This window comes from Balaenoptera musculus, chromosome 4 (assembly GCF_009873245.2).
Source record: "Balaenoptera musculus isolate JJ_BM4_2016_0621 chromosome 4, mBalMus1.pri.v3, whole genome shotgun sequence".
Taxonomy (NCBI): domain Eukaryota; kingdom Metazoa; phylum Chordata; class Mammalia; order Artiodactyla; family Balaenopteridae; genus Balaenoptera; species Balaenoptera musculus.
The window spans coordinates 54395324-54416928 of record NC_045788.1 but is presented as its reverse complement, the minus strand read 5'-3'; the positions used below and the strand labels follow the sequence as shown (position 1 = coordinate 54416928).

General features: G+C 39.5%; 1 pseudogene; it reads left to right on the top strand.

Annotated features, from left to right (window-relative positions):
• Window positions 1-20431: 20431 nt before the first annotated feature.
• LOC118893973 lies at window positions 20432-21271 on the top strand (annotated as a pseudogene).
• Window positions 21272-21605: the final 334 nt, after the last annotated feature.

Below are 21605 nucleotides of genomic sequence, written 5' to 3'. Positions count from 1 at the left end.
TTGTCAGTTGCTTCATTTGCAAATGTTTTCTCCCATTCTGAGGGTTGTCTTTTAGTCTTGTTTATGGTTTCATTTACTGTGCAAAAGCTTTTAAGTTTCATTAGGTCCCATTTGTTTATTTTTGTTTTTATTTCCATTTCTCTGGGACGTGGGTCAAAAAGGATCTTGCTGTGATTTATGTCATAAAGTGTTCTGCCTATGTTTTCCTCTAAGAGTTTGAAGGTGTCTGGCCTTACATTTAGGTCTTTAATCCATTTTGAGTTTATTTTTGTGTATGGTGTTAGGGAGTGTTCTAATTTCATTCTTTTACATGTAGCTGTCCAGTTTTCCCAGAACCACTTATTGAAGAGCTGTCTTTTCTCCTCTGTATATTCTTGCCTCCTTTATCAAAGATAAGGTGACCATATGTGCATGGGTTTATCTCTGGGCTTTCTATCCTGTTCCATTGACCTATATTTCTGTTTCTGTGCCAGTACAATACTGTCTTGATTAGTGTAGCTTTGTGGTATAGTCTGAAGTCAGGAAACCTGATTCCTCCAGCTCCGTTTTTCTTTCTCAAGATTGCTTTGGCTCTTCTGGGCCATTTGTGTTTCCATACAGATTGTGAAATTTTTTGTTCTAGTTCTGTGAAAAATGCCATTGGTAGTTTGATAGGGATTGCATTGAATCTGTAGATTGCTTTGGGTAGTATAGTCATTTTCACAATGTTGATTCTTCTACTCTAAGAACATGGTATATCTCTCCATCTATTTGTATCATCTTTAATTTATTTCATCAGTGTCTTATAATTTTCTGCATACAGGTCTTTTGTCTCCTTAGGTAGGTTTATTCCTAGATATTTTATTCTTTTTGTTGCAGTGGTAAATGGGAGTGTTTTCTTAATTTCACTTTCAGATTTTTCACCGTTAGTGTATAAGAATGCAAGAGATTTCTGTGCATTAATTTTGTATCCTGCAACTTTGCCAAATTCATTGATTAGTTCTAGTAGTTTTCTGGTAGCCTCTTTAGGATTCTCTATGTATAATATCATGGCATCTGCAAACAGTGACAGCTTTACTTCTTCTTTTCCGATTTGGATTCCTTTTATTTCTTTTTCTTCTCTGATTGCTGTGGCTAAAACTTCCAAAACTTTGTTGAATAATAGTGGTGAGAGTGGGCAAACTTGTGTTGTTCCTGATCTTAGTGGAAATGGTTTCAGTTTTTCACCATTGAGGACGATGTTGGCTGTGGGTTTGTCATATATGGCCTTTATTATGTAGGAAAGTTCCCTCTATGCCTACTTTCTGGAGGGTTTTAATCATAAATGGGTGTTGAATTTTGTCGAAAGCTTTCTCTGCATCTATTGAGATGATCATATGGTTTATCTCCTCCAATTTGTTAATATGGTGTATCACGTTGATTGATTTGCATTTATTGTAGAATCCTTGCATTCCTGGGTTAAACCCCACTTGATCATAGTGTATGATCCTTTTAATATGCTGTTGGATTCCGTTTGCTAGTATTTTGTTGAGGATTTTTGCATCTATGTTCATCAGTGTTATTGGCCTGTAGTTTTCTGTCTTTGTGACATCTTTGTCTGGTTTTGGTATCAGAGTGATGGTGGCCTCGTAGAATGAGTTTGGGAGTGTTCCTCCCTGTGCTATATTTTGGAAGAGTTTGAGAAGGATAGGTGTTAGCTCTTCTCTAAATGTTTGCTAGAATTCGCCTTTGAAGCCATCTGGTCGTGGGCTTTTGTTTGTTGGAAGATTTTTAATCACAGTTTCAGTTTCAGTGATAGTGCTTGTGATAGGTCTGTTCATATTTTCTCTTTCTTCCTGGTTCAGTCTCAGAAGGTTGTGCATTTCTAAGAATTTGTCCATTTCTTCCAGGTTGTCCATTTATTGGCATATAGTTGCTTGTAATCTCTCATCATCCTTTGTATTTCTGCAGTGTCAGTTGTTAGTTCACCTTTTTCATTTCTAGTTCTATTGATTTCAGTCTTCTCCCTTTTTTTCTTGATAAGTCTGGCTAATGGTTTATCAATTTTGTTTATCTTCTCAAAGAACCAGGTTTTAGTTTTATTGATCTTTGCTATCGTTTCCTTCATTTCTTTTTCATTTATTTTTGATCTGATCTTTATGATTTCTTTCCTTCTGCTAACTTTGGGGTTTTTTTGTTCTTCTTTCTCTAATTGCTTTAGGTGCAAGGTTAGGTTGTTTATTTGAGATATTTCTTGTTTCTTAAGGTAGGATTGTATTGCTATAAACTTCCCTCTTAGAAGTGCTTTTGCTGTGTCCCATAAGTTTTGGGTCGTCGTGTTTTCATTGTCATTTTTTTCTAGGTATTTTTTTATTTCCTCTTCGATTTCTTCAGTGATGTCTTGGTTATTAAGTAGTGTGTTGTTTAGCCTCCATGTGTTTGTATTTCTTACAGATTTTTTCCCGTAATTGATATCTAGTCTCATAGCATTGTGGTCGGAAAAGATACTTGATACGATTTCAATTTTCTTAAATTTACCAAGGCTTGATTTGTGACCTAAGATGTGATCTGTCCTGGAGAATGTTCCATGAGCACTTGAGAAGAATGTGTATTCTGTTGTTTTTGGATGGAATGTCCTATAAATATCAATTAAGTCTATCTTGTTTAATGTATCATTTAAAGCTTGTGCTTCCTTATTTCTTTTCATTTTGGATGATCTGTCCATTGGTGAAAGTGGGGTGTTAAAGTCCCCTACTCTGATTGTGTTACTGTCAATTTCCCCTTTTATGGCTGTTAGCATTTGCCTTATGTATTGAGGTGCTCCTATGTTGGGTGCATAAATATTTACAATTGTTATATCTTCTTCTTGGATTGATCCCTTGATCATTATGTAGTGTCCTTCTTTGTCTCTTGTAATACTCTTTATTTTAAAGTCTGTTTTGTCTGATATGAGAATTGCTACTCCAGCTTTCTTTTGATTTCTTTTGCATGGAATATCTTTTTGCATCCCCTCACTTTCAGTCTGTATGTGTCCCTAGGTCTGAAGTGGGTCTCTTGTAGACAGCATATGTATGGGTCTTGTTTTTGTATTCATTCAGCCATTCTATATCTTTTGGTTGGAGCATTTAGTCCACTTACCTTTAAGGTAATTATCGATATGTATGTTCCTATTACCATTTTCTTAATTGTTTTGGATTTGTTATTGTAGGTGTTTTCCTTCTTCTGTGTTTCTGCCTAGAGAAGTTCCTTTAGCATTTGTTGTAAGGCTGGTTTGGTGGTGCTGAACTCTCTCAGCTTTTGCTTGTCTGTAAAGGTTTTAATTTCTCTGTCGAATCTGAATGAGATCCTTGCTGGGTAATCTTGGTTGTAGGTTTTTCCCTTTCATTACTTTAAATATATACCGCCACTCCCTTCTGGCTTGCAGAGTTTCTGCTGAAAGATCAGCTGGTAACCTTATGGGGATTCCCTTGTATATTTTTGTTGTTTGTCCCTTGCTGCTTTTAATAGTTTTTCTTTGTAGTTAATTTTTGAAAATTTGATTAATATGTGTCTTGGCATGTTTCTCCTTGGATTTATCCTGTATGGGACTCTCTGTGCTTCCTGGACTTGATAACTATTTCCTTTCCCATATTAGGGAAGTTTTCACCTATAATCTCTTCAAATATTTTCTCAGTCCCTTTCTTTTTCTTTTTTTCTTCTGGGAGCCCTATAGTTCGAATGTTGGTGTTTTTATTGTTGTTCCAGAGGTCTCTGAGACTGTCCTTAATTCTTTTCATTCTTTTTTCTTTATTCTGCTCTGCAGTAGTTAGTTCCAGTATTTTATCTTCCAGGTCACTTATCCGTTTTTCTGCCTCAGTTATTCTGCTACTGATTCCCTGTAGATAATTTTTAATTTCATTTAATGTGTTGTTCATCATTGTTTGTTTGCCCTTTAGTTCTTCTAGGTCCTTGTTAAACGTTTCTTGTATTTCCTCTATTCTCTTTCCAAGATTTTGGATCATCTTTACTATCATTACTTTGAATTCTTTTTCAGGTAGACTGCCTATTTCCTCTTCATTTGTTTGGTCTGGTGGGTTTTTACCTTGCTCCTTCATCTGCTGTGTGTTTCTCTTTCTTCTCATTTTGCTTAACTTACTGTGTTTGGGGTCTCCTTTTCGCAGGCTGTGGGTTCATAGTTCCCGTAATTTTTGGTGTCTGCCCCCAGTGGGTAATGTTGGTTCTGTGGGTTGTGTAGGCTTCCTGGTGGAGGGGACTAGTGCCTGTGTTCTGGTGGATGAGGCTGGATCTTGTCTTTCTGGTGGGGAGGACCACGTCTGGTGGTGTGTTTGGGGTGTTTGTGACCTTAATATGATTTTAGGCAGCCTCTCTGCTAATGGGTGGAGTGGTGTTTCTGTCTTGCTAGTTGTTTGGCATAGGGTGTCCAGCACTGTAGCTTGCTGGTCATTGAGTGGAGCCAGGTCTTAGCGTTGAGTTGGAGATCTCTGGGAGAGCTTTTGCTGTTTGATATTACCTGGAGCTGGGAGGTCTCTGGTGGACCAATGTCCTGAACTTGGCTCTCCCACCTCAGAGGCACAGGCCTCATACCCAGCCAGAGCACCAAATCCCTGTCAGCCACACAGCTCAGAAGAAAAGGGAGAAAAAAAGAAAGAAAAAAAAATAATTAAAATAAAAAATGATTATTAAAAATAAAAAAATTAAAAGGTAATAAAGAAATAGAAAAAAAAATAGAAAGAAAGAAGGAAGAGAGCAACCAAACCGAAAAACAAATCCACCAGTGATAACAAGTGCTAAAATGTATACTAAAAAAACAAAAAGAAAAACAAAACAGACCGACAGAACCCTAGGACAAATGGTAAAAGCAAAGGTATACAGACAAAATTACACAGAGGCATACACATACACACTCAGAAAAAGAGAAAAAGAAAAAAAAAAAAAATATATATATATATATATATCGTTGCTCCCAAAGTCCACCTCCTCAATTTGGGATGATATGTTGTCTATTCAGGTATTCCACAGATGCAGGTACATCAAGTTGATTGTGGAGATTTAATCTGCTGCTCCTGAGGCTGCTGGGAGAGATTTCCCTTTCTCTTCTTTGTTCCCACAGCTCCTGGGGTTCAGCTTTGGATTTGGCCCCGCCTCTGAGTGTAGGTCGCCTGAGGGCATCAGTTCTTTGCTCACACAGGACCGGGTTAAAGGAGCAGCTGATTAGGGGGCTCTGGCTCACTCAGGCGGTGGGGGCGGGAGGGAGGGGTATGGAGTGCGAGGTGAGCCTGCGGCGGCAGAGGCTGGCGTGATGTTGCACCAGCCTGAGGCGCTGTGCGTTCTCCTGGGGAAGTTGTCCCTGGATCACGGGACCCTGGCAGTGGTGGGCTGCACAGGCTCCCGGGAGGGGCGGTGTGGATAGTGACCTGTGCTCACACACAGGCTTCTTGGTGGCTGCAGCAGCAGCCTTAGTGTCTCATGCCCGTCTCTGGGGTCGGCGCTATAGCCACGGCTCGCGCCCGTCTCTGGAGCTCCTTTAAGCAGCGCTCTTAATCCCCTCTCCTGGCACACCAGGAAACAAAGAGGCAAGAAAAAGTCTCTTGCCTCTTCGGCAGCTGCAGACTTTTTCCCGGACTCCTTCCCGGCTAGCTGTGGCGCACTAGCCCCCTTCAGCCTGTGTTCACACCTCCAACCCCAGTCCTCTCCCTGGAATCCGACCTCCGAAGCCAGAGCCTCAGCTCCCAGCCCCCGCCTGAGATATCTCACAATATCTCTCTCCTTCTGTGTGTGTGTGTGTGTGTGTGTGTGTGTGTGTGTGTGTGTATGTATATGTATATGTATAGTCAGCCCTTGGTATCCATAGGGGATTGGTTCCAAGACCCTCTCAGATACCGAAACTCATAGGTGCTCAAATCCCTTATATAAAATGGCGTCGTATTTTCATATAACCTACAAACATCCTTCCCATATAAATCATCTCTAGATTACTTTTAATACCTAATACAATGTAAATGATATGTAGATCGTTGTAAATACAATGTAAGTGCTATGTAAATAATTGCTGGCTCTTGGCAAATTCAAGTTTTGCTTTTTGGAACTTTCTGGAATATTTTTTCTGAATATTTTAAACTGTAGTTGGTTGGATTTGCAGATGTGGAGCCTGTGGATGTGGAGGTCAGACTATTATATATATGAACACACATACAAACTTTCTGCACATGCTTATGTTAGGGTTCTATCAAAACCCTATGGCCTCTGAGAAAAATCTTTGGATGAATTTTAAAGGAGAGAATAGTATTCAATCATTTCTTTTCCAGTATTAAAAGTCAAGAAAGCCTTTTGTTACAAGGCCTTCTTCCTTACTCTCTAGAACTAAAAGTAGGAAAACAGTTATCTATCTTTGATCAAAAACCAAGACAATTTATGCAATAACTTTCTTCTTTTCTGCACTGCTTTAATTTTCTTGAAGAAATCAATCCACTTGGGAGAATCTAGTTTCAATCTATAAAAAATCTTTTGGAGACTTAGGCCGGCTAGATTTAAAGAAAGGCCAAATGCATGAATAATTATAATTTTTTGTTTTATTGATCAAAGTATCTAGAGATCAAAGCTTGAATTGATATTTGTTAAGTTAATTTCAATAATAATAAAAATCTAAGGCTTCTCTGAAACATATGGTTATCTGCAAAATTTTGTAACTTTTTTTTTTCAGATGGAAAGAAAGGATATAGTAATTTAACAATGCAATTCATCTCTTCTGAAGTTTAAGCCTGCTATCTACCAGCAGGATAAACTCTACATAGAATATCAGTCATATTATACTACCAGCAGCATCTGGCAAGAAAGACTGTAGAAATCATCAGGCACAATTCATAGGAATAATCATGTTATTATTGTTATAATAATAACTATGTTATTATTATCTAGGAGAACTGAGCCAGCCTCTGTATGGCGAGCCTTTAAAACCAAACATATTGTTAAAAACTGTAAATTTTGGTCAGAGGGGATTACCATGAAGCTGAGGATGCTTATGCTTCAGGTTTTCTCTCTTGATCTGGACCCTTTCAAGGTGCTGTACTTGATTTTGTACTAGTAATTTTGTGTTCTTTACCCAGGCCCTCCTGGGATCCCCTAAACTGTCCAAACTTCAGGTTCCTAAAGACTGAGTCTACCTCAGGTAAATACATTGTTTGCATTCAGGGCATTATTAAATAGTTTTAAACTATCTTAGCAATTTGGAAAAATTCAGGCCAGTAAAAAAATTTGTCACAGTCTCATCTAGTAATTATCAAATGTTTTGTGGCCTCTCCTTAATCATAGCAGGTAGAGTAATTGGAATCCACGTTATTAAACTGAAAAAGATACCATCAGTTTTAGTATTAATCAGGCTTGACAACATTTTGTGTATCCAATGTGAGATGTAAATTACTATCAGTCATTTTTACACAAAAATGGCACTGGTGCTGGATTCTGGTATTATTCTTACCTCTACATATTTATCTAAATCCTTTAATCTTTCAACTTGAGAGGTAACAGGTGTATTTTAGTGGATTTTATGTCACGAATAATTCTTCCCCTTAAAAATCTATCTTACTCGGCAAAACGCTGGTGACGCTTAGAAAAATAGTTTTGCATCTTCCTAATGTAACATAGAGATTGAAACTTTAAAAGTACAATTTAAAAAAAGCAAATAAAGGAATTAAGACCACATCACTTGTTACCCCAAATGGGTCTGGGTCTGCTAATGACAAGTCAATAAACAGTTCCAAACCCCCCCCCCCAAAATAAATAAAAGTACAATAAAAAAACAAAAGCTATATCAGGTAATTGGCCTGCCTCTAAATGCTACAACCTAAGTTTCAACTTTGGGAATAAAAGGTCTTCAGATGCTATCACCTAAAATTAACGGATCAGATGACTACTGATACAAACAGTACAGGTTTGGCACACTACTGAAAAGTAATCACTATTGCATTGGACTTACCAAGACTGCATCTAACATTTGAATATCAGTTGTGGCTTAAATCCAAATTATTATATTAGGAATCTTGGTAGATAGATAGGTGAGTATAAAATTAAGGGCTTACAATTTCAGGCAAAGAAACTTGTTTGAGATTCTTGGATTTGGGCATGAACATTTAATTACATACTTATGTATTATAATGAAATAGTAGAGACTTGTGAATAAATAGTGAATCACCTATTTAACATTAAGGTCAGTGGGAATTTTTGCTCACAAAAGAACAGATGAAATAGGACTACTGAAATTGGCTTGAATTTCTTAGGCATTTTCTCTGAGCCTTTACACAAGTCCAGTTAAGAGTAACTATAGCTGATTTAATTACTTTTTGTAACACTTTACCTGTACTTTTTCTGTAGCATTTATTAACAGTTTGTTAAGTATTTATTATGTATAAGTGCTTTCTCTCCCACTACATTTTAAGATCTTCCAGATAGGGCTTGAGTCTGAATGCTCTGTTTTGTCCTTCGTTGCACCATTAATTGTTGGTGTTCAATGGATTGCTGTTAAATAAATTGACCTTCAGTTTAGTGGTAGTAAAATTCAAGAGACCTGCATTTGTGTGTAGAGAGCATGGAGCTGAATTCTTTCAGCAGGTAAGACAGTCATTGATGAATGAGATAGGTACTTCAGGAATGAATGTTAAAATTTCCTGGTCACTAAATGATATTTAAGACCAAAGCATAGGAAGCGTAAAGGCTTAAAAAAAAGAAAGTGCATGTATCTATCTGTTAAATGATACAAAGTAAACAGAGAAAAAGCATTCATTTACCTTTATTGGTTCATTCATTCATTCATTTAATGCAAATTTGTGAAGCATCTGCTATGTGCAGACACTCTGATGGGCATCAGGATCAGCCCGTTGAATGACAGGTGCTCAGGGCTCATAAGGAGACCACACGCGGGGGTCAGATTTACACCTAACACACTCAGTTAAAAAAAAAACACTAAGTGATTCCATGTAGGTGTTTGCTTACATTATTATAAAAATAAATTTAAACGTAGTTTAATAAATTTCTAACTGAATTGACTAACTTGTGCAGATTGTTAGTCTCTATGGTGATATAGACAAAATTGCTCCCCCAAGGTTGAGGTTGACCAAATTGTAATGAAGATGATACTGGGCCACTTGATGTCTTGTCTGTAGTTCCCAGAAATAGTCGTGAAAATAGAAGGGCACTTAGAATGCCACTCTAATACTTTGAATACAGTTAGGCTTGGTATTATAGGCATAAGCCAATCAAAACAATCAATTAGGGCTTCCCTGGTGGCGCAGTGGTTGAGAATCTGCCTGCCAATGCAGGGGACACGGGTTCCAGCCCTGGTCTGGGAAGATCCCACATGCCACGGAGCAACTGGGCCCGTGAGCCACAATTACTGAGCCTGCGCGTCTGGAGCTTGTGCTCCGCAACAATAGAGGCCGCGATGGTGAGAGGCCCGCGCACCGCGATGAAGAGTGGTCCCCACTTGCCACAACTAGAGAAAGCCCTCGCACAGAAACGAAGACTCAACACAGTCATAAATAAATAAATAAATAAATAAATAAAAGAACGTGAATTTAAAAAAAAAAAAAACAATCAATTAGTATGGCCTAAGGTAAATTAAAATAAAACTGATCAAGTTAATTTCATGGTTCTATGTACTCTTGTCATAAATGCCTCTTCTTACAACTGAGTGGTTTGCATCTTGAGAATTTTATTCCATTCTCAGCCAGCTTTTGACATTCTGAAAGAAGAAATAAGAAGGAAATCAGGTTATATACTTTAATTTTTTATTAAAAATTTAATTAATATTAATATTTAATTAATAACTTTTAACTTACCAATACATTTCCTATTAATAATCTCAGTCTTAGAGTCTCAGTAAGTTGGAATTTAGGGATCTTTGAAATCCTCGAAGAGCCTCTAGTTGTGTGGTTTCCATGCTGCAGCCTGTGGATCTCAGGGGAATCTCAGGGTTGTGGTGTGAGGTCTGTAATTCCATATGGACACCAATCGTTTTCTTTAGCTGAAGTAAAATATCTCATATGTACTCTTTCTCACTAGTTTTCAAACCAATTTAAATGCTATTTTGAATAGTATCAAATGGAGTTATTTTAAAGTGTTCCTGAAACCATAATAGTGATTTGACGATACTTTCTTCTACTTTGATAGAACCTGAAATCTGTTAGCAATCATGCGGAGAAGGTGGTGTGTAGAAGTTTTAGAATTTGAAAGGTCCCCACTGAGAAACGAGTTGGAAACTTTAGTGCCTAGCACATAGTAGGCATTCAATAAATGTGTTTTGTATGTTGGAATAAATACCTGCACTGTAGATCTAGCCAAACCTTTTCATTTTAGGGACATAGGTAAATGACTTTTTCAAGTTCCCTGTGAAAGGTAGTGGCAGGTCCTATATAGAAGAACCTGTATTATCCTACGTCTGTCTCATATAAATGTAATTGGGTACCATTCTGAAAGGATCATTATGGTCAGTTAAGCCTATTGAAACTTAAAGACTGTGCTGAGACTTAGGGATAAGGTTTGGCCTTCCCCGGAGGTCATTCCCAGAGACAATAACCAGAAAATAAATCTCTGGAAAAGTCATAGCAAAGTCTCTAGTGTAGAGTTTATCAATGTGTGACTCAAAGAACTTGCATTAAAATCTCCTGGGATATCTGTTAAAATACAATTATCTGGGTACCACCCTAGTTCTACAGAATCAAACTTTGTGTAGATTCTCATGTTCACTCATCTCTCTAGTGACACTTGTGGTCACTGCAGTTTGAGTACTGCTGTGCTGTTGCATGAAAGGGAAGGATTAAACTCACTCCCTCAGGTTCGACTTTAAGACATCTGATGACTGTACCTTCTCGCTGATCAGTGAAAGATGGGGTCTTTCTATATCTTCACCATTTTACTGGGAAGAGAGGGATTTAGACAAGATGCCTCTTTTCTTGAGGCCATACAAGGATACACGTGGCCTGAGACCATATTGAGTCAGCTATGCCTTACAAGTCAGGTGATCTAAAGCCAACATTCTCCACATTGGGTTTCCTTTTGTTATTCCCTGACCTCCCATGAGTCTTATTTAAGTGTGTCGGACTGCCTCGGCAGTGCAAGAGGAGCACGATATGAGCCCTGTGAAGGGGCTCTTCTTTCTGCCTGAGGATAACTGCAGTGGAAATTAATGAGTCCCCAAGGGAAAAGGAGATCTTGGGGACAGCAGACCCATGTAGTTCAGATATCCCTCCAATAATTTTCCTTCCCTGTACTAACCATGAAGGATCTGTATATATTAATTTTTTTTTTAAGAATAGCATTTCTTTTAAGAGGCAAGCCTAGGACAAAATATTCCCTGGTGTTGAGTCCTTGGGACTCATAGGGTGTTAGCTGCCCCTGGGAAACCACTATCTTTTATTAAATGATGTGAGAAAAGTTGCTTTTCATGTGTTCATATGTGTAAACATCTTACCACAAGAAATGGGAGGTAGTGTTTTTGGTGAGTTATTGTTTTCTTTCAGGGATCAATGAGAAATTGAGTTCACATGAAACATAATAGGAAGCAGGAGTCTCAAAATGGAATCAAATACACCTAGTGGTTTGCATTAAATTGACTGAAATTGCTTTGAAAGAAACAACTCCTAATTGCCATTCTTCATCAAATTATTCATTTTTATAAACAAAAGCTTTTAGACTGTGCGTTAATGAGATCCAGATCAATCTAACTGGGAGCACAGGAAGCTATTAAAGTTTAGTAGGGAAAAAATGCAAGGAAATTACTGATAGCATAAAAGTTTTCTCTGACTTAAGGAGAAATGCTTTCAAATAATCATATGGCCTCCCAAGATAATAATCACCATCTTGCACAAATATAGCTGCTATGAAATTAGCTTTCAAACCATTTAGATTCATCATTGTCCTTTTATTCACATCCTCAAAGCACTGGTCTGACAAAACACCAGAAATCATATTCTTTCCTTCTTTAATGTTTATATTGTATAAGCTAAGATTATGATAAAAATTGTAGTGGGTACAGCATTACCTTTGTAGCATTTGCTATTATTATTTTATGCAGTCAGTAAAGATCAGAATGTGAGCAATATCACCGAATTCCTCTTGCATGGCGTGGAGTGAGTCCAGGAGAACACAGATGAAAACATCCAGTTTGAGTCTCACAGTCGCCTTACTGCTGCTTCTCCATTAACCCTCCTCCCTAATCATAAATCATAAACATGCTTTAAAACTTAGCTTAAATGTAGCTTCTTACTCAAATATTTTTCTGTTTTTATCACGTCACATCTGTCTTCTATAAACATTTTATACTTGTCTCATTATACTAATTGGAATTCATGTAATATTGTATGCATTTGTATGCATACCTTATCTGACATTATTTTCCAGGTCCCTTCTGGTGAATACCATGCCCTAACCACCTCTGTACCCCATGTGCTACTTAGCACATACTGCTCAACAAATGGTGAGCAAATGAATAAGGACCTTGAGAATGAATCAAGCTTGAGTTCCACTCTGCTTACAAGGTTGTGTGTCAAGTTGCATAAGACATGTCTGGTGATCTGGTGGGACAGACCTGGAAGAGGCCCATTTACATGAAGCTCAAGGAGCCTCTTGGAAGAGAACTCATTGTAAGGGAGGAAAGAATCTGGCATGAGGAGCTTGCTAGGCAAAAGACCTTAGTGACTGGAGGAGTGGGCTGATTGTGAGGCGAGCATGAGTTTCGACACCAGTCCAGTGTTGCCTCTCACTGGACTCAAGTGTGACTCCCACTTGAATAAATGTAAAAGAGCTCTTTCCCTGGAAACTCTCCAAGCCCTGGGGCATCAGCATTACTGCTCAGATACCCTGTAAAGTGTTGAAGATCACAGTAGGGAGAGGCCTTGTTCTTCCTCACTGCATAATAGAGCAGAGATATGCAAAGTGTGGTCCGGGGACTGGAGCCAGTCTATAAATTGGTCCATGATGAGATAAGGAGCTTGAATCAGAACCTAAATCAACCATGTCAATGAGCACACTGTTTACTTCAGCTGACATTTTTCTTTTTATGATAGCAAGACATTCTTGATAAAGGAAGAAGAGGGTTCATTTACATTCTGGCAGGACCTCCTTACTCTTGGTAACAGAGGGATTGTGGACTGGCTATTTTGAGAAATGTGGTAATAGAAAACCATGTTGCTTTGGCATCTCCTGGGTCCCAGAGCACCACTGGGCAGAAGATACTAGTGCTAGTAGCTGTACTAACGAGGGGATTCACATTGGAGGAAAGGGCATGGCGGTTCCCAGAAAGAACTGTGGGACCCAGTGGAGCAGCAGAGGCACCAAGTGAGTTTGGAATGGTTTGTGAGCACGTGTGAAATATCTCCTGGGGACTCTCTAATGCATGTGAGGAGTAATTTGTAGCAATATAAAGTTATATGGAGGAGACAGGAGCAAGAATCGGTGGAATGTGTGTTAGCACCTTGGCTTCTTGCAGTCATTTGTGATAGAGCTTCTAAGATTGACCTCTTATCCAAATTTGGGCACCTCATTTTATCCTGGCAGTGTAGCTCCAAGAAATGACCAGAGGATGCACTTGTAGAAATTGAGAAAATCTTTTAGAATAGTGTGATGACAAAAACTATGGGTGAAGAGAGGAGCAGTAAGTAAGAGTAGCTAATAGAACAAATGAATGGAAGGGAAGCAAATTGAGAAAGAAAAAATATTAGAAGAATTAGAAACCAATGAGATGGATATTATATCTATCTATCTATCTATCTATCTATGTGTCTATATTCTGAAGTCTATACATTTTTTTGAAGGAGGCAAGCCCACATTTTCTGTGTGTATATATGTTTGCTATTTTCATATGCATGCAATTATTTAAAAAATAATTTTAAAAAAATGACAATAATCCATGAATGTTATAAATGAAATAAGATTTTTTTAAAAATTATTTATTTATTTATTTATTTATTTATGGCTGTGTTGGGTCTTCGTTTCTGCGCAAGGGCTTTCTCTAGTTGCGGCAAGTGGGGACCACTCTTCATCGCGGTGCATGGGCCTCTCACTATCGCGGCCTCTCTTGTTGCGGAGCACAGGCTCCAGACGCGCAGGCTCAGTAATTGTGGCTCACGGGCCCAGTTGCTCCGCGGCATGTGGGATCTTCCCAGACCAGGGCTCTAACCCGTGTCCCCTGCACTGGCAGGCAGATTCTCAACCGCTGCACCACCAGGGAAGCCCCTGAAATAAGATTTTTATAAACTCACACAGTACATCAAAATCAGTTGCCATTACTGGAAAATTATCTTTTTAAATTGATGAAGAATACACACACATTCACACACACACACATACACACACATCTGTCTCTAGATTCAAGATGACTTTCATAAGTGTAACTGAATTCCCCAAATCTCCAGCTATTCAAGTACCAAAAGATAGGAAAATTCTTGGGATAAAATTCTTTATCATCAGTGTCACCCCCATCAACAAAGGGCGTTCATAGAGTGACTATAAAAATAATTGTTTATATGCATTGTCTGTCCACTAGAAGTGCCTACAACATAACATGAAAGTGGAAATGTGAGTGATATCTTGTGCATTTACATGAAAAAGAAAAACTGAATTAAATCTATAATTATTAGCCATTAGTTTTTGGTGTATATTTTTGCATCTCAAGAATATTTGGCAGATAGTAAGTACTTACTAATACTTAATAAATGTAATTAAATGACCAAAAAATTAAATTTGGACAGTTGAGTTTGAATGGACAAAAGGAATTAAGAATTCTGAGGCAAGTCAGCCACAGAAAGTCCCCATTTTTCCTCTTGGATCACCCCGTTTGACTCTAATTGTACCTTTGTTTGCTGAGACCTGATATACCTGCAGATAATCATGGTTGTTTCCCTAGCCTATTCAGTTAGAGCTTAGCATTTTTATTGTATCTGAATAAGAATACTTATTCCTGTTTTTTTTTTTTTTTCAGTGACCCTAGAGATAGTCAAATACTGGAAACCCAAGAATTGAACCTTGGTGGGACCTCAGAGACCCATTTAGTTTAATCATTTCATTTTACAGAGGAAGAAACTGAGGTCCAAAGTGGCAAACTGACTCACTCCAAATCATGCTATTGATTTTTTTTCCCCCCTTAGACTCCTCATTTCTCTAAAGAGTTGCTGGTAAAAGATAATCTAGTATCCCAGGCACTTTGCTGAAAAACCATGTACAAAGTGATTGTCTATGCAACATTCAAAATGGTCAGCTCCAATAAAATTGCCACGTTCATTTATTTAGTTCCAAATCCACTCTTCATTTAGTGTATTCCAAAAGAACTGTCAACAGACTCAGTATAGTTTTATAGTTTGGCAATTTGTCAATTGACTCCTTCCAGCCTCTTTTTACAACCTGAATTTGCAAATGTTTTCTGACTGACTCACCATTGGGCCCTAGGAGTCTTTTTGCAAACTCTTTACCATCTGGGAAACAAATACTGCCTCACAAACATCGTTCACTGTTTGATTTCCATGCCGATATTGATTCCAGGGCCAAGGCACATCCAGACCCAAGACTGAATCCATCCTCCTTTTCTGTCAGGATGTCTGTAACTCATCTTACTTTTATATCTCCTCTCAGTAGAGCCTAAAGTATCTGACTTCAGGGTGGGTTTATGAGTGAAGCACTGAGAGCAATTAACATTTGAATGAGAGCTACCTGTGGATTCCCCTATTTTAACAGCTGTTAAATGGAATTACTTGTCTGCTTCAAACTCCAGGCTGGTGGGTTGTGTGTAACCATGTGGGAATTACAATGCAATTACTCATGCAAGTGGGGATTAAATGAACTGGATAGCATAAATCAAACTTCAATTTTGCAATCCAGGCAGTAATCCCAGTGACTTCTGAGGAAAGGCCCATGGTAATGGATCAGTATACAATATGTCAGGAGTATTCCAGGATATTTCAGTATTTAATTGTCCTAGCTCTACTTGCGGAACCAAGAATTGACTGAGATCATCTGGATAATCTAAACCAAAAAGAACAGAAGCAATTTTTTTCTTATGAGCTAATACTAATTCCTGTATTTCAAATTTGTTGTTCAATTAAATGCTCTCTCAGATGGGTTACCTCATGTTGATGACTTTAGCCAAACCAGCCGTTTTGCCAGACATGCAAGATTTTGTGCAAGATTTCGTGTTATTCTTTATGGCTCTTGTGCAGAACAGACACTTATACTGGGTTGTAAATGGCCAGAGTGAAGAACAAATTAATACGTTCGAGAGACTGTGCTGACTGAACCAAAAATAAAAAATTTGGCAATTACTCATGGGATGTAAGCAACTTAAAAACCAGATTACCTATATCTCAAAGTGAAAATTTTTACTTATAAAATCCTGCCTATATTAATCCAAACCACACAGACATTGTCAAAACATACATTTGACCAGCGATATGTATGTGCCCACAAAAACATTTGAATCGTCTAGGGGTAATGATGCTCAAATAGGTCAAATACTGAAACTGAAATATAATATTTAGGATCTTATTTTGGCCCTTTACTAAAAAGTGCTTCAATGTATTCTATCTTTTAATCCTGTAACAACCTACAGAACGCTGCTAGTAATAAACAGTTGTTTACTTGCAAGGCTGAAGCAGAGAAGGTGTGTGACTTGTGGAAGGCCACAGAGCTAGCAAGTTGGTAGAGCCCGTACTTACACTGGTAATCTAACTGTCCAACCTTAGTTCTCAACTCTTCCACCCTACATTGCAGGTAAATTTTCTCTCTGTGTTTTTTCTTTTCTTGTGGACAAAACATTTGTGAAGCTGACAACTGGAAAGGAAATGTAGACGTACATATATACACCTCAGTCATTGCTTAGTGGTTGCATTCTGTGACTTCATGTCAGTAGCCTAGTGTAATTGTGGCAAGAGTCATGAAAAGCCTGTCTTCATCTGAGCCCTCTTTTGTCCCACTGGGCTCACCCTTCTCCTTTTGGGTCTTTTGTTCTGCCTTGGTTTGTCTCTGCTGATTCCTTTGATTGCTGTGTTTGGGCTATGGAGGTTGTTATTTTCAAGACTTCAGTAACAGAATTGGTAACCCTTGGGGAACAATTTTTTCTTTTTTCTTTTTTTCCCTAAAAATATCAAACAGAAGGCCTACCTCCATCTGCACCACTCATATGTGAATGGCACAAGTTCTATTTAGCAAGATATATATTATGCAAAGCATCCAGTGTTACATTTGCCATTAATAGTTTTATTTACTTTTTTGTTTTCGAGTTAAAAAAAAATCAAGTAGCTATTCATCATTATCTAGGCATTGAAAAATACTAATGCCTTCTTATTACAGTTACCAACTTATAAATTACAGATGAAAGAAAAGTAGTTTTTATATTTTATTAGTACTGAAACTTATTTTTTGTTTTATTCTGGCATAAAAAATCCATAAATAAAGCATAACTAGCAACTACTTTGATTTAATTAAAGCTACAGTTTTGTACACAAAACTAATCCAAAGCAGAGCCACATAGCTAGATTGCAACAAACATCCAATTGTGGAGTTAATGCAGTGATATTAATGGAATGTTTTACCCACACTATTATTATTTAGAAAATTTCACTCCTGTCACACCTAACCTTCAGTTTAACTAACACTACATGAATAACGAATAATGAAAGTGAAAGACATTTCTTTATTTAAAATGCAAAATACCTATTAATAAATAAAAACATAAGGTTAGGTGTAAAGCAATAAAACATTACATTTAAGTTATTAGCAATATGCTGCTGTATATTAATTTCCACAGCAATTTACTAGAAGCTGAATAATTTACCCCAGGAATAACATCACAGGCTGCCTTTGGGCAAAGCCTGAAAACTTGTTCCTACTGGATGTCTGCCAGTGGCGTTAGCTGTCAGAAAAAGGCAAAAGAAATTGATGAGACCGAATTCTGCACTTCATTATATTTGACAAGAGAAGAAAAAAAAAAACCTGATCAGATCATCAAGTTTTTGTAATAATTCTTAGAACATGTAGACTAGACTCAAATTAATTTTTAATTAAATAGGAACATAAGTTGTAGAGCAACATAGTTGTAGAGCAATTTAGAGATTCTAAAGTGCTTACTAGCGAATTAATTTATCCATTCTCAAAATAACCATTTGAGGAAGGAAGGGCATGTGTTACCTGCTTCCTTTTACAGAATGGGAAATAGAGGCTTAGAGATGTTCACTGATGTTCCCACAAGTGGCATGGTTGGGAAGTGACTGAGGTTGAGTTTGATTGGTTAATCAGCATTTAGAGAGTTTAGTTATTGTCTTGAGATGAAAATCCTACAAATACCTTTGTAAAGTGAAAAGAAGAGTTATGTTTGGAAAAGGAAGGGAAAGAAGTGATCCGGGCCTATGTGGAGAGAGCCACAGTTATTTAAAAATCCTTGTTGATGGGAAGCTTCGTGGTGGAGCAGTGTCAATATTGGTTCTGCTACTCCTTAGGCTCTGTTGTAAGGGGAGGGGGTGGAAGAACCTGAACGCTCATCACCACTCCCAGAGAAAGAGATGGGGGAACCTGCTCTGGGAGTGGGCCAATTCTTCTAGGGGTGCTGACTACCCAGGTTCCTACTCTTGATCTCAAATAAGGGACAAAATCAGTTGTTTGATGCCTGTTTTGTATAAAAACATAGGTAGGGAATGACTGTTAATCCTCTCATTAAATTACACTACTAAGGTAGATTGAGTCGCTGCACTTAATTTTCCATGGCTTCTCTATATTATAATGCATCCATGTTCTTTTCCACGTAACTTTGCGGTACTACCCTACTAAAGAGGGTAGAATATGTTTCCCTGCCTGATCAACGCTGAGCTTGGCCATGTGACTTGTGAAGGCCAGTGGGAGGTTGGTGAAGTGAAAGTGGTCAGTTTGGGGCCAAGGCTTTGAGAAGCATGATGTGTTTCTTCTCATTCTCCCGTGGTCTTGTCCAGTTGCCATGAGAAAAACTAATGGTTAGATACTGGTCCAAGGAGGATGAGAGACACAGGGAGTTGACTTGCACCTAACCTGCTGCCTGGAGCTCAGCCTACCCAATCAGAGCCAATTTATGAAGCCCCAGAAAAATAAATGTTCAATGTAGGCCACTGAGTTTGCAGTGGTTAGTTTTGTAGTATTATTGCAGTAATAGTTAGCCATGGTAACTACCAGCCATCTAGTATTCCAAGCCAGAAACCTGGGCATCATAACAGTTGAGTTTTTTTTTTTTTAATTTAATTAATTAATTTATTTATGGCTGTGTTGGGTCTTCGTTTCTGTGCGAGGGCTTCCTCTAGTTGCGGCAAGCGGGGGCCACTCCTCATCGCGGTGCGCGAGCCTCTCACTCTCACGGCCTCTCTTGTTGCGGAGCACAGGCTCCAGACGCGCAGGCTCAGTAATTGTGGCTCACGGGCCTAGTTGCTCCGCGGCATGTGGGATCTTCCCAGCCCAGGGCTCGAACCCGTGTCCCCTGCATTGGCAGGCAGATTCTCAACCACTGCACCACCAGGGAAGCCCCTGAGTTTTGTTTTTAAGGAAAACTAGGTTATGGTTTTGAAAAAATACATGATTATTATAAATAATTTATACAATAAAGAGAAGAACATAAATGAAAGTAAAAAATATTTTAAAAAAGAAAAAGGAAGAAAATGTATAAGATGCCAACCTCCTGCCCCCCCAAGAAATAACCATTTTCAACATTAGGTGAATATCACGGCAGACATTCATTTTTTCCCATAAACATTTTATTTTAGAATAGTCTTAGATCCACAGAGAAAAAAAATTGCAAAGACAGTACAGAGAGTTCCTGTATACTCCTCACCGAGTTTCCTCTGTTGCTAATATCTTATGTTACCATGGTACATTTGTCAACTGAGGAACCAACATTAGTATACGACTAAAAACTACACTCTACAATTTATCCAGAATTTACTACTTTCTTCCTAATGTCCTTTGTCAACAGAAGGGTCCCATCCTGGATATCACATTACATTTAGTTATCATGCGTCCTTAGCCTCCTCTGCTCTGTGACAGTTTCTCAGACTTTCCTTTGTTTTTTTGACCTTAACAGTTCTGAGGTTTATTGATCAGATGTTTTGTAGAATATTCTTCAATTGGGATTGCCTGACCTTTTCCTCAAAATTAATGGGTTTTGTCTATCCTATATCATTACTACACTGTGGTGATTTCTGTAGCTTTGTAGTAATTTTGAAATCAGGAAGCTCTTGTTTCATGAATCAGATTTCTCTTATATTAATGGTAGGTTTTGAACATTTTCTTCTTTGTATAATCTGGCTCCTCTAGGTTTTGTTTGTTTGTTTTCCTGCTATTTTTCTTTCACAAAAGAAGCTTTCTTCAGCTGTCTGTTAATCCTTGGTTGTTTGCTCAGGTTTGAAGGTGAAGATTAAAAATCTGTTCAGTTCAGGCAGGACGGCAGAGTGGGAAGAGTGTGTGTCTGGGCGGGAGAAAGAGGAGGATCTCTGGAGAGGTCTTGAAACCCCCAGGAGTGGAGGCCCCAGCCGTGGAGCCCTGCAGGGTATGTGTGGTAACACCATGTCTGTGCCCCCGCTCACGGATGCTGCCACTGTGTCTGGAGCTGAGCAGGAAACAGCTGCGGTTATTTTTTTACGTGGCCTTGGAGACACAGGGCACAGCTGCGCTGACGCCCTCTCCACCATCCGGCTCCCTTACGTCAAGTACACCTGTCCCCATGCGCCTCGGACCCCTGCCACACTCAACATGAAGATGGTGATGCCCTCCTGGTTTGACCTGATGGGGCTGAGTCCAGATGCCCCAGAGGACGAGGCTGGCATCAAGAAGGCAGCAGAGAGCATCAAGACCTTGATTGAGCATGAGATGAAGAATGGGATCCCTGCCAATCAGATCGTCCTGGGGGGCTTTTCACAGGGTGGAGCCCTGTCCCTTCACAGCCCTCACCTGCCCCCGCCCTCTGGTTGGCACTGCGGCCTTGAGCTGTTGGTTGCCTCTGCCCCTACCGGGCCTTCCCCCAGGCAGCCAACGGCGGTGCCAAGGACCTGACCACCCTTCAGTGTCATGGGGACCTGGACCCCATGGTTCCCGTACGGTTTGGGGCCCTGACAGCCGAGAAGCTCGGGTCCGTTGTCACACCCGCCAGGGTCCAGTTCAAGACCTACCCCGGTGTCAGGCACAGCTCCTGTCCTTGGAGATGGCATCTGCGAAGGAGTTTCTTGAGAAGCTGCTGCCTCCTGTCTACCTGCAGTTGCTGGCCCCCAGCGCGGTCCACCAGCTTGTGGGGGACTCACCACGCGTGGCAGCATCTTGGACCTGAGCCGGTCGAGCCCCTTTCTCACCCTCCTAGACCCCTCCTTTTCCCACAGGCCTCTGGGGCAGGCAGGCCAAGGCCAGGCCAGGCCTTCCTTCCTGGCTTCAGCCACCTGGCAGTCTGCCGCAGCGGGTGAGCTGCTCTCTTATCCCATTTCCCTGGAGGGGGTGCCCCCTGGCAGCAGTAATGGAGGGGCTGTAGGCAGCGGGAGAAAGGGGCCCAGCCGCTGACCCTCTCCCTCAGGACCGCACTCCCAAGCCCCGCTTTGGGCCCCCTCCTGCGACCTCAGGGTTTGGCCCCTGGGGCCCTCCCACCTCCCACCCTCTCCCGCCAACTGATT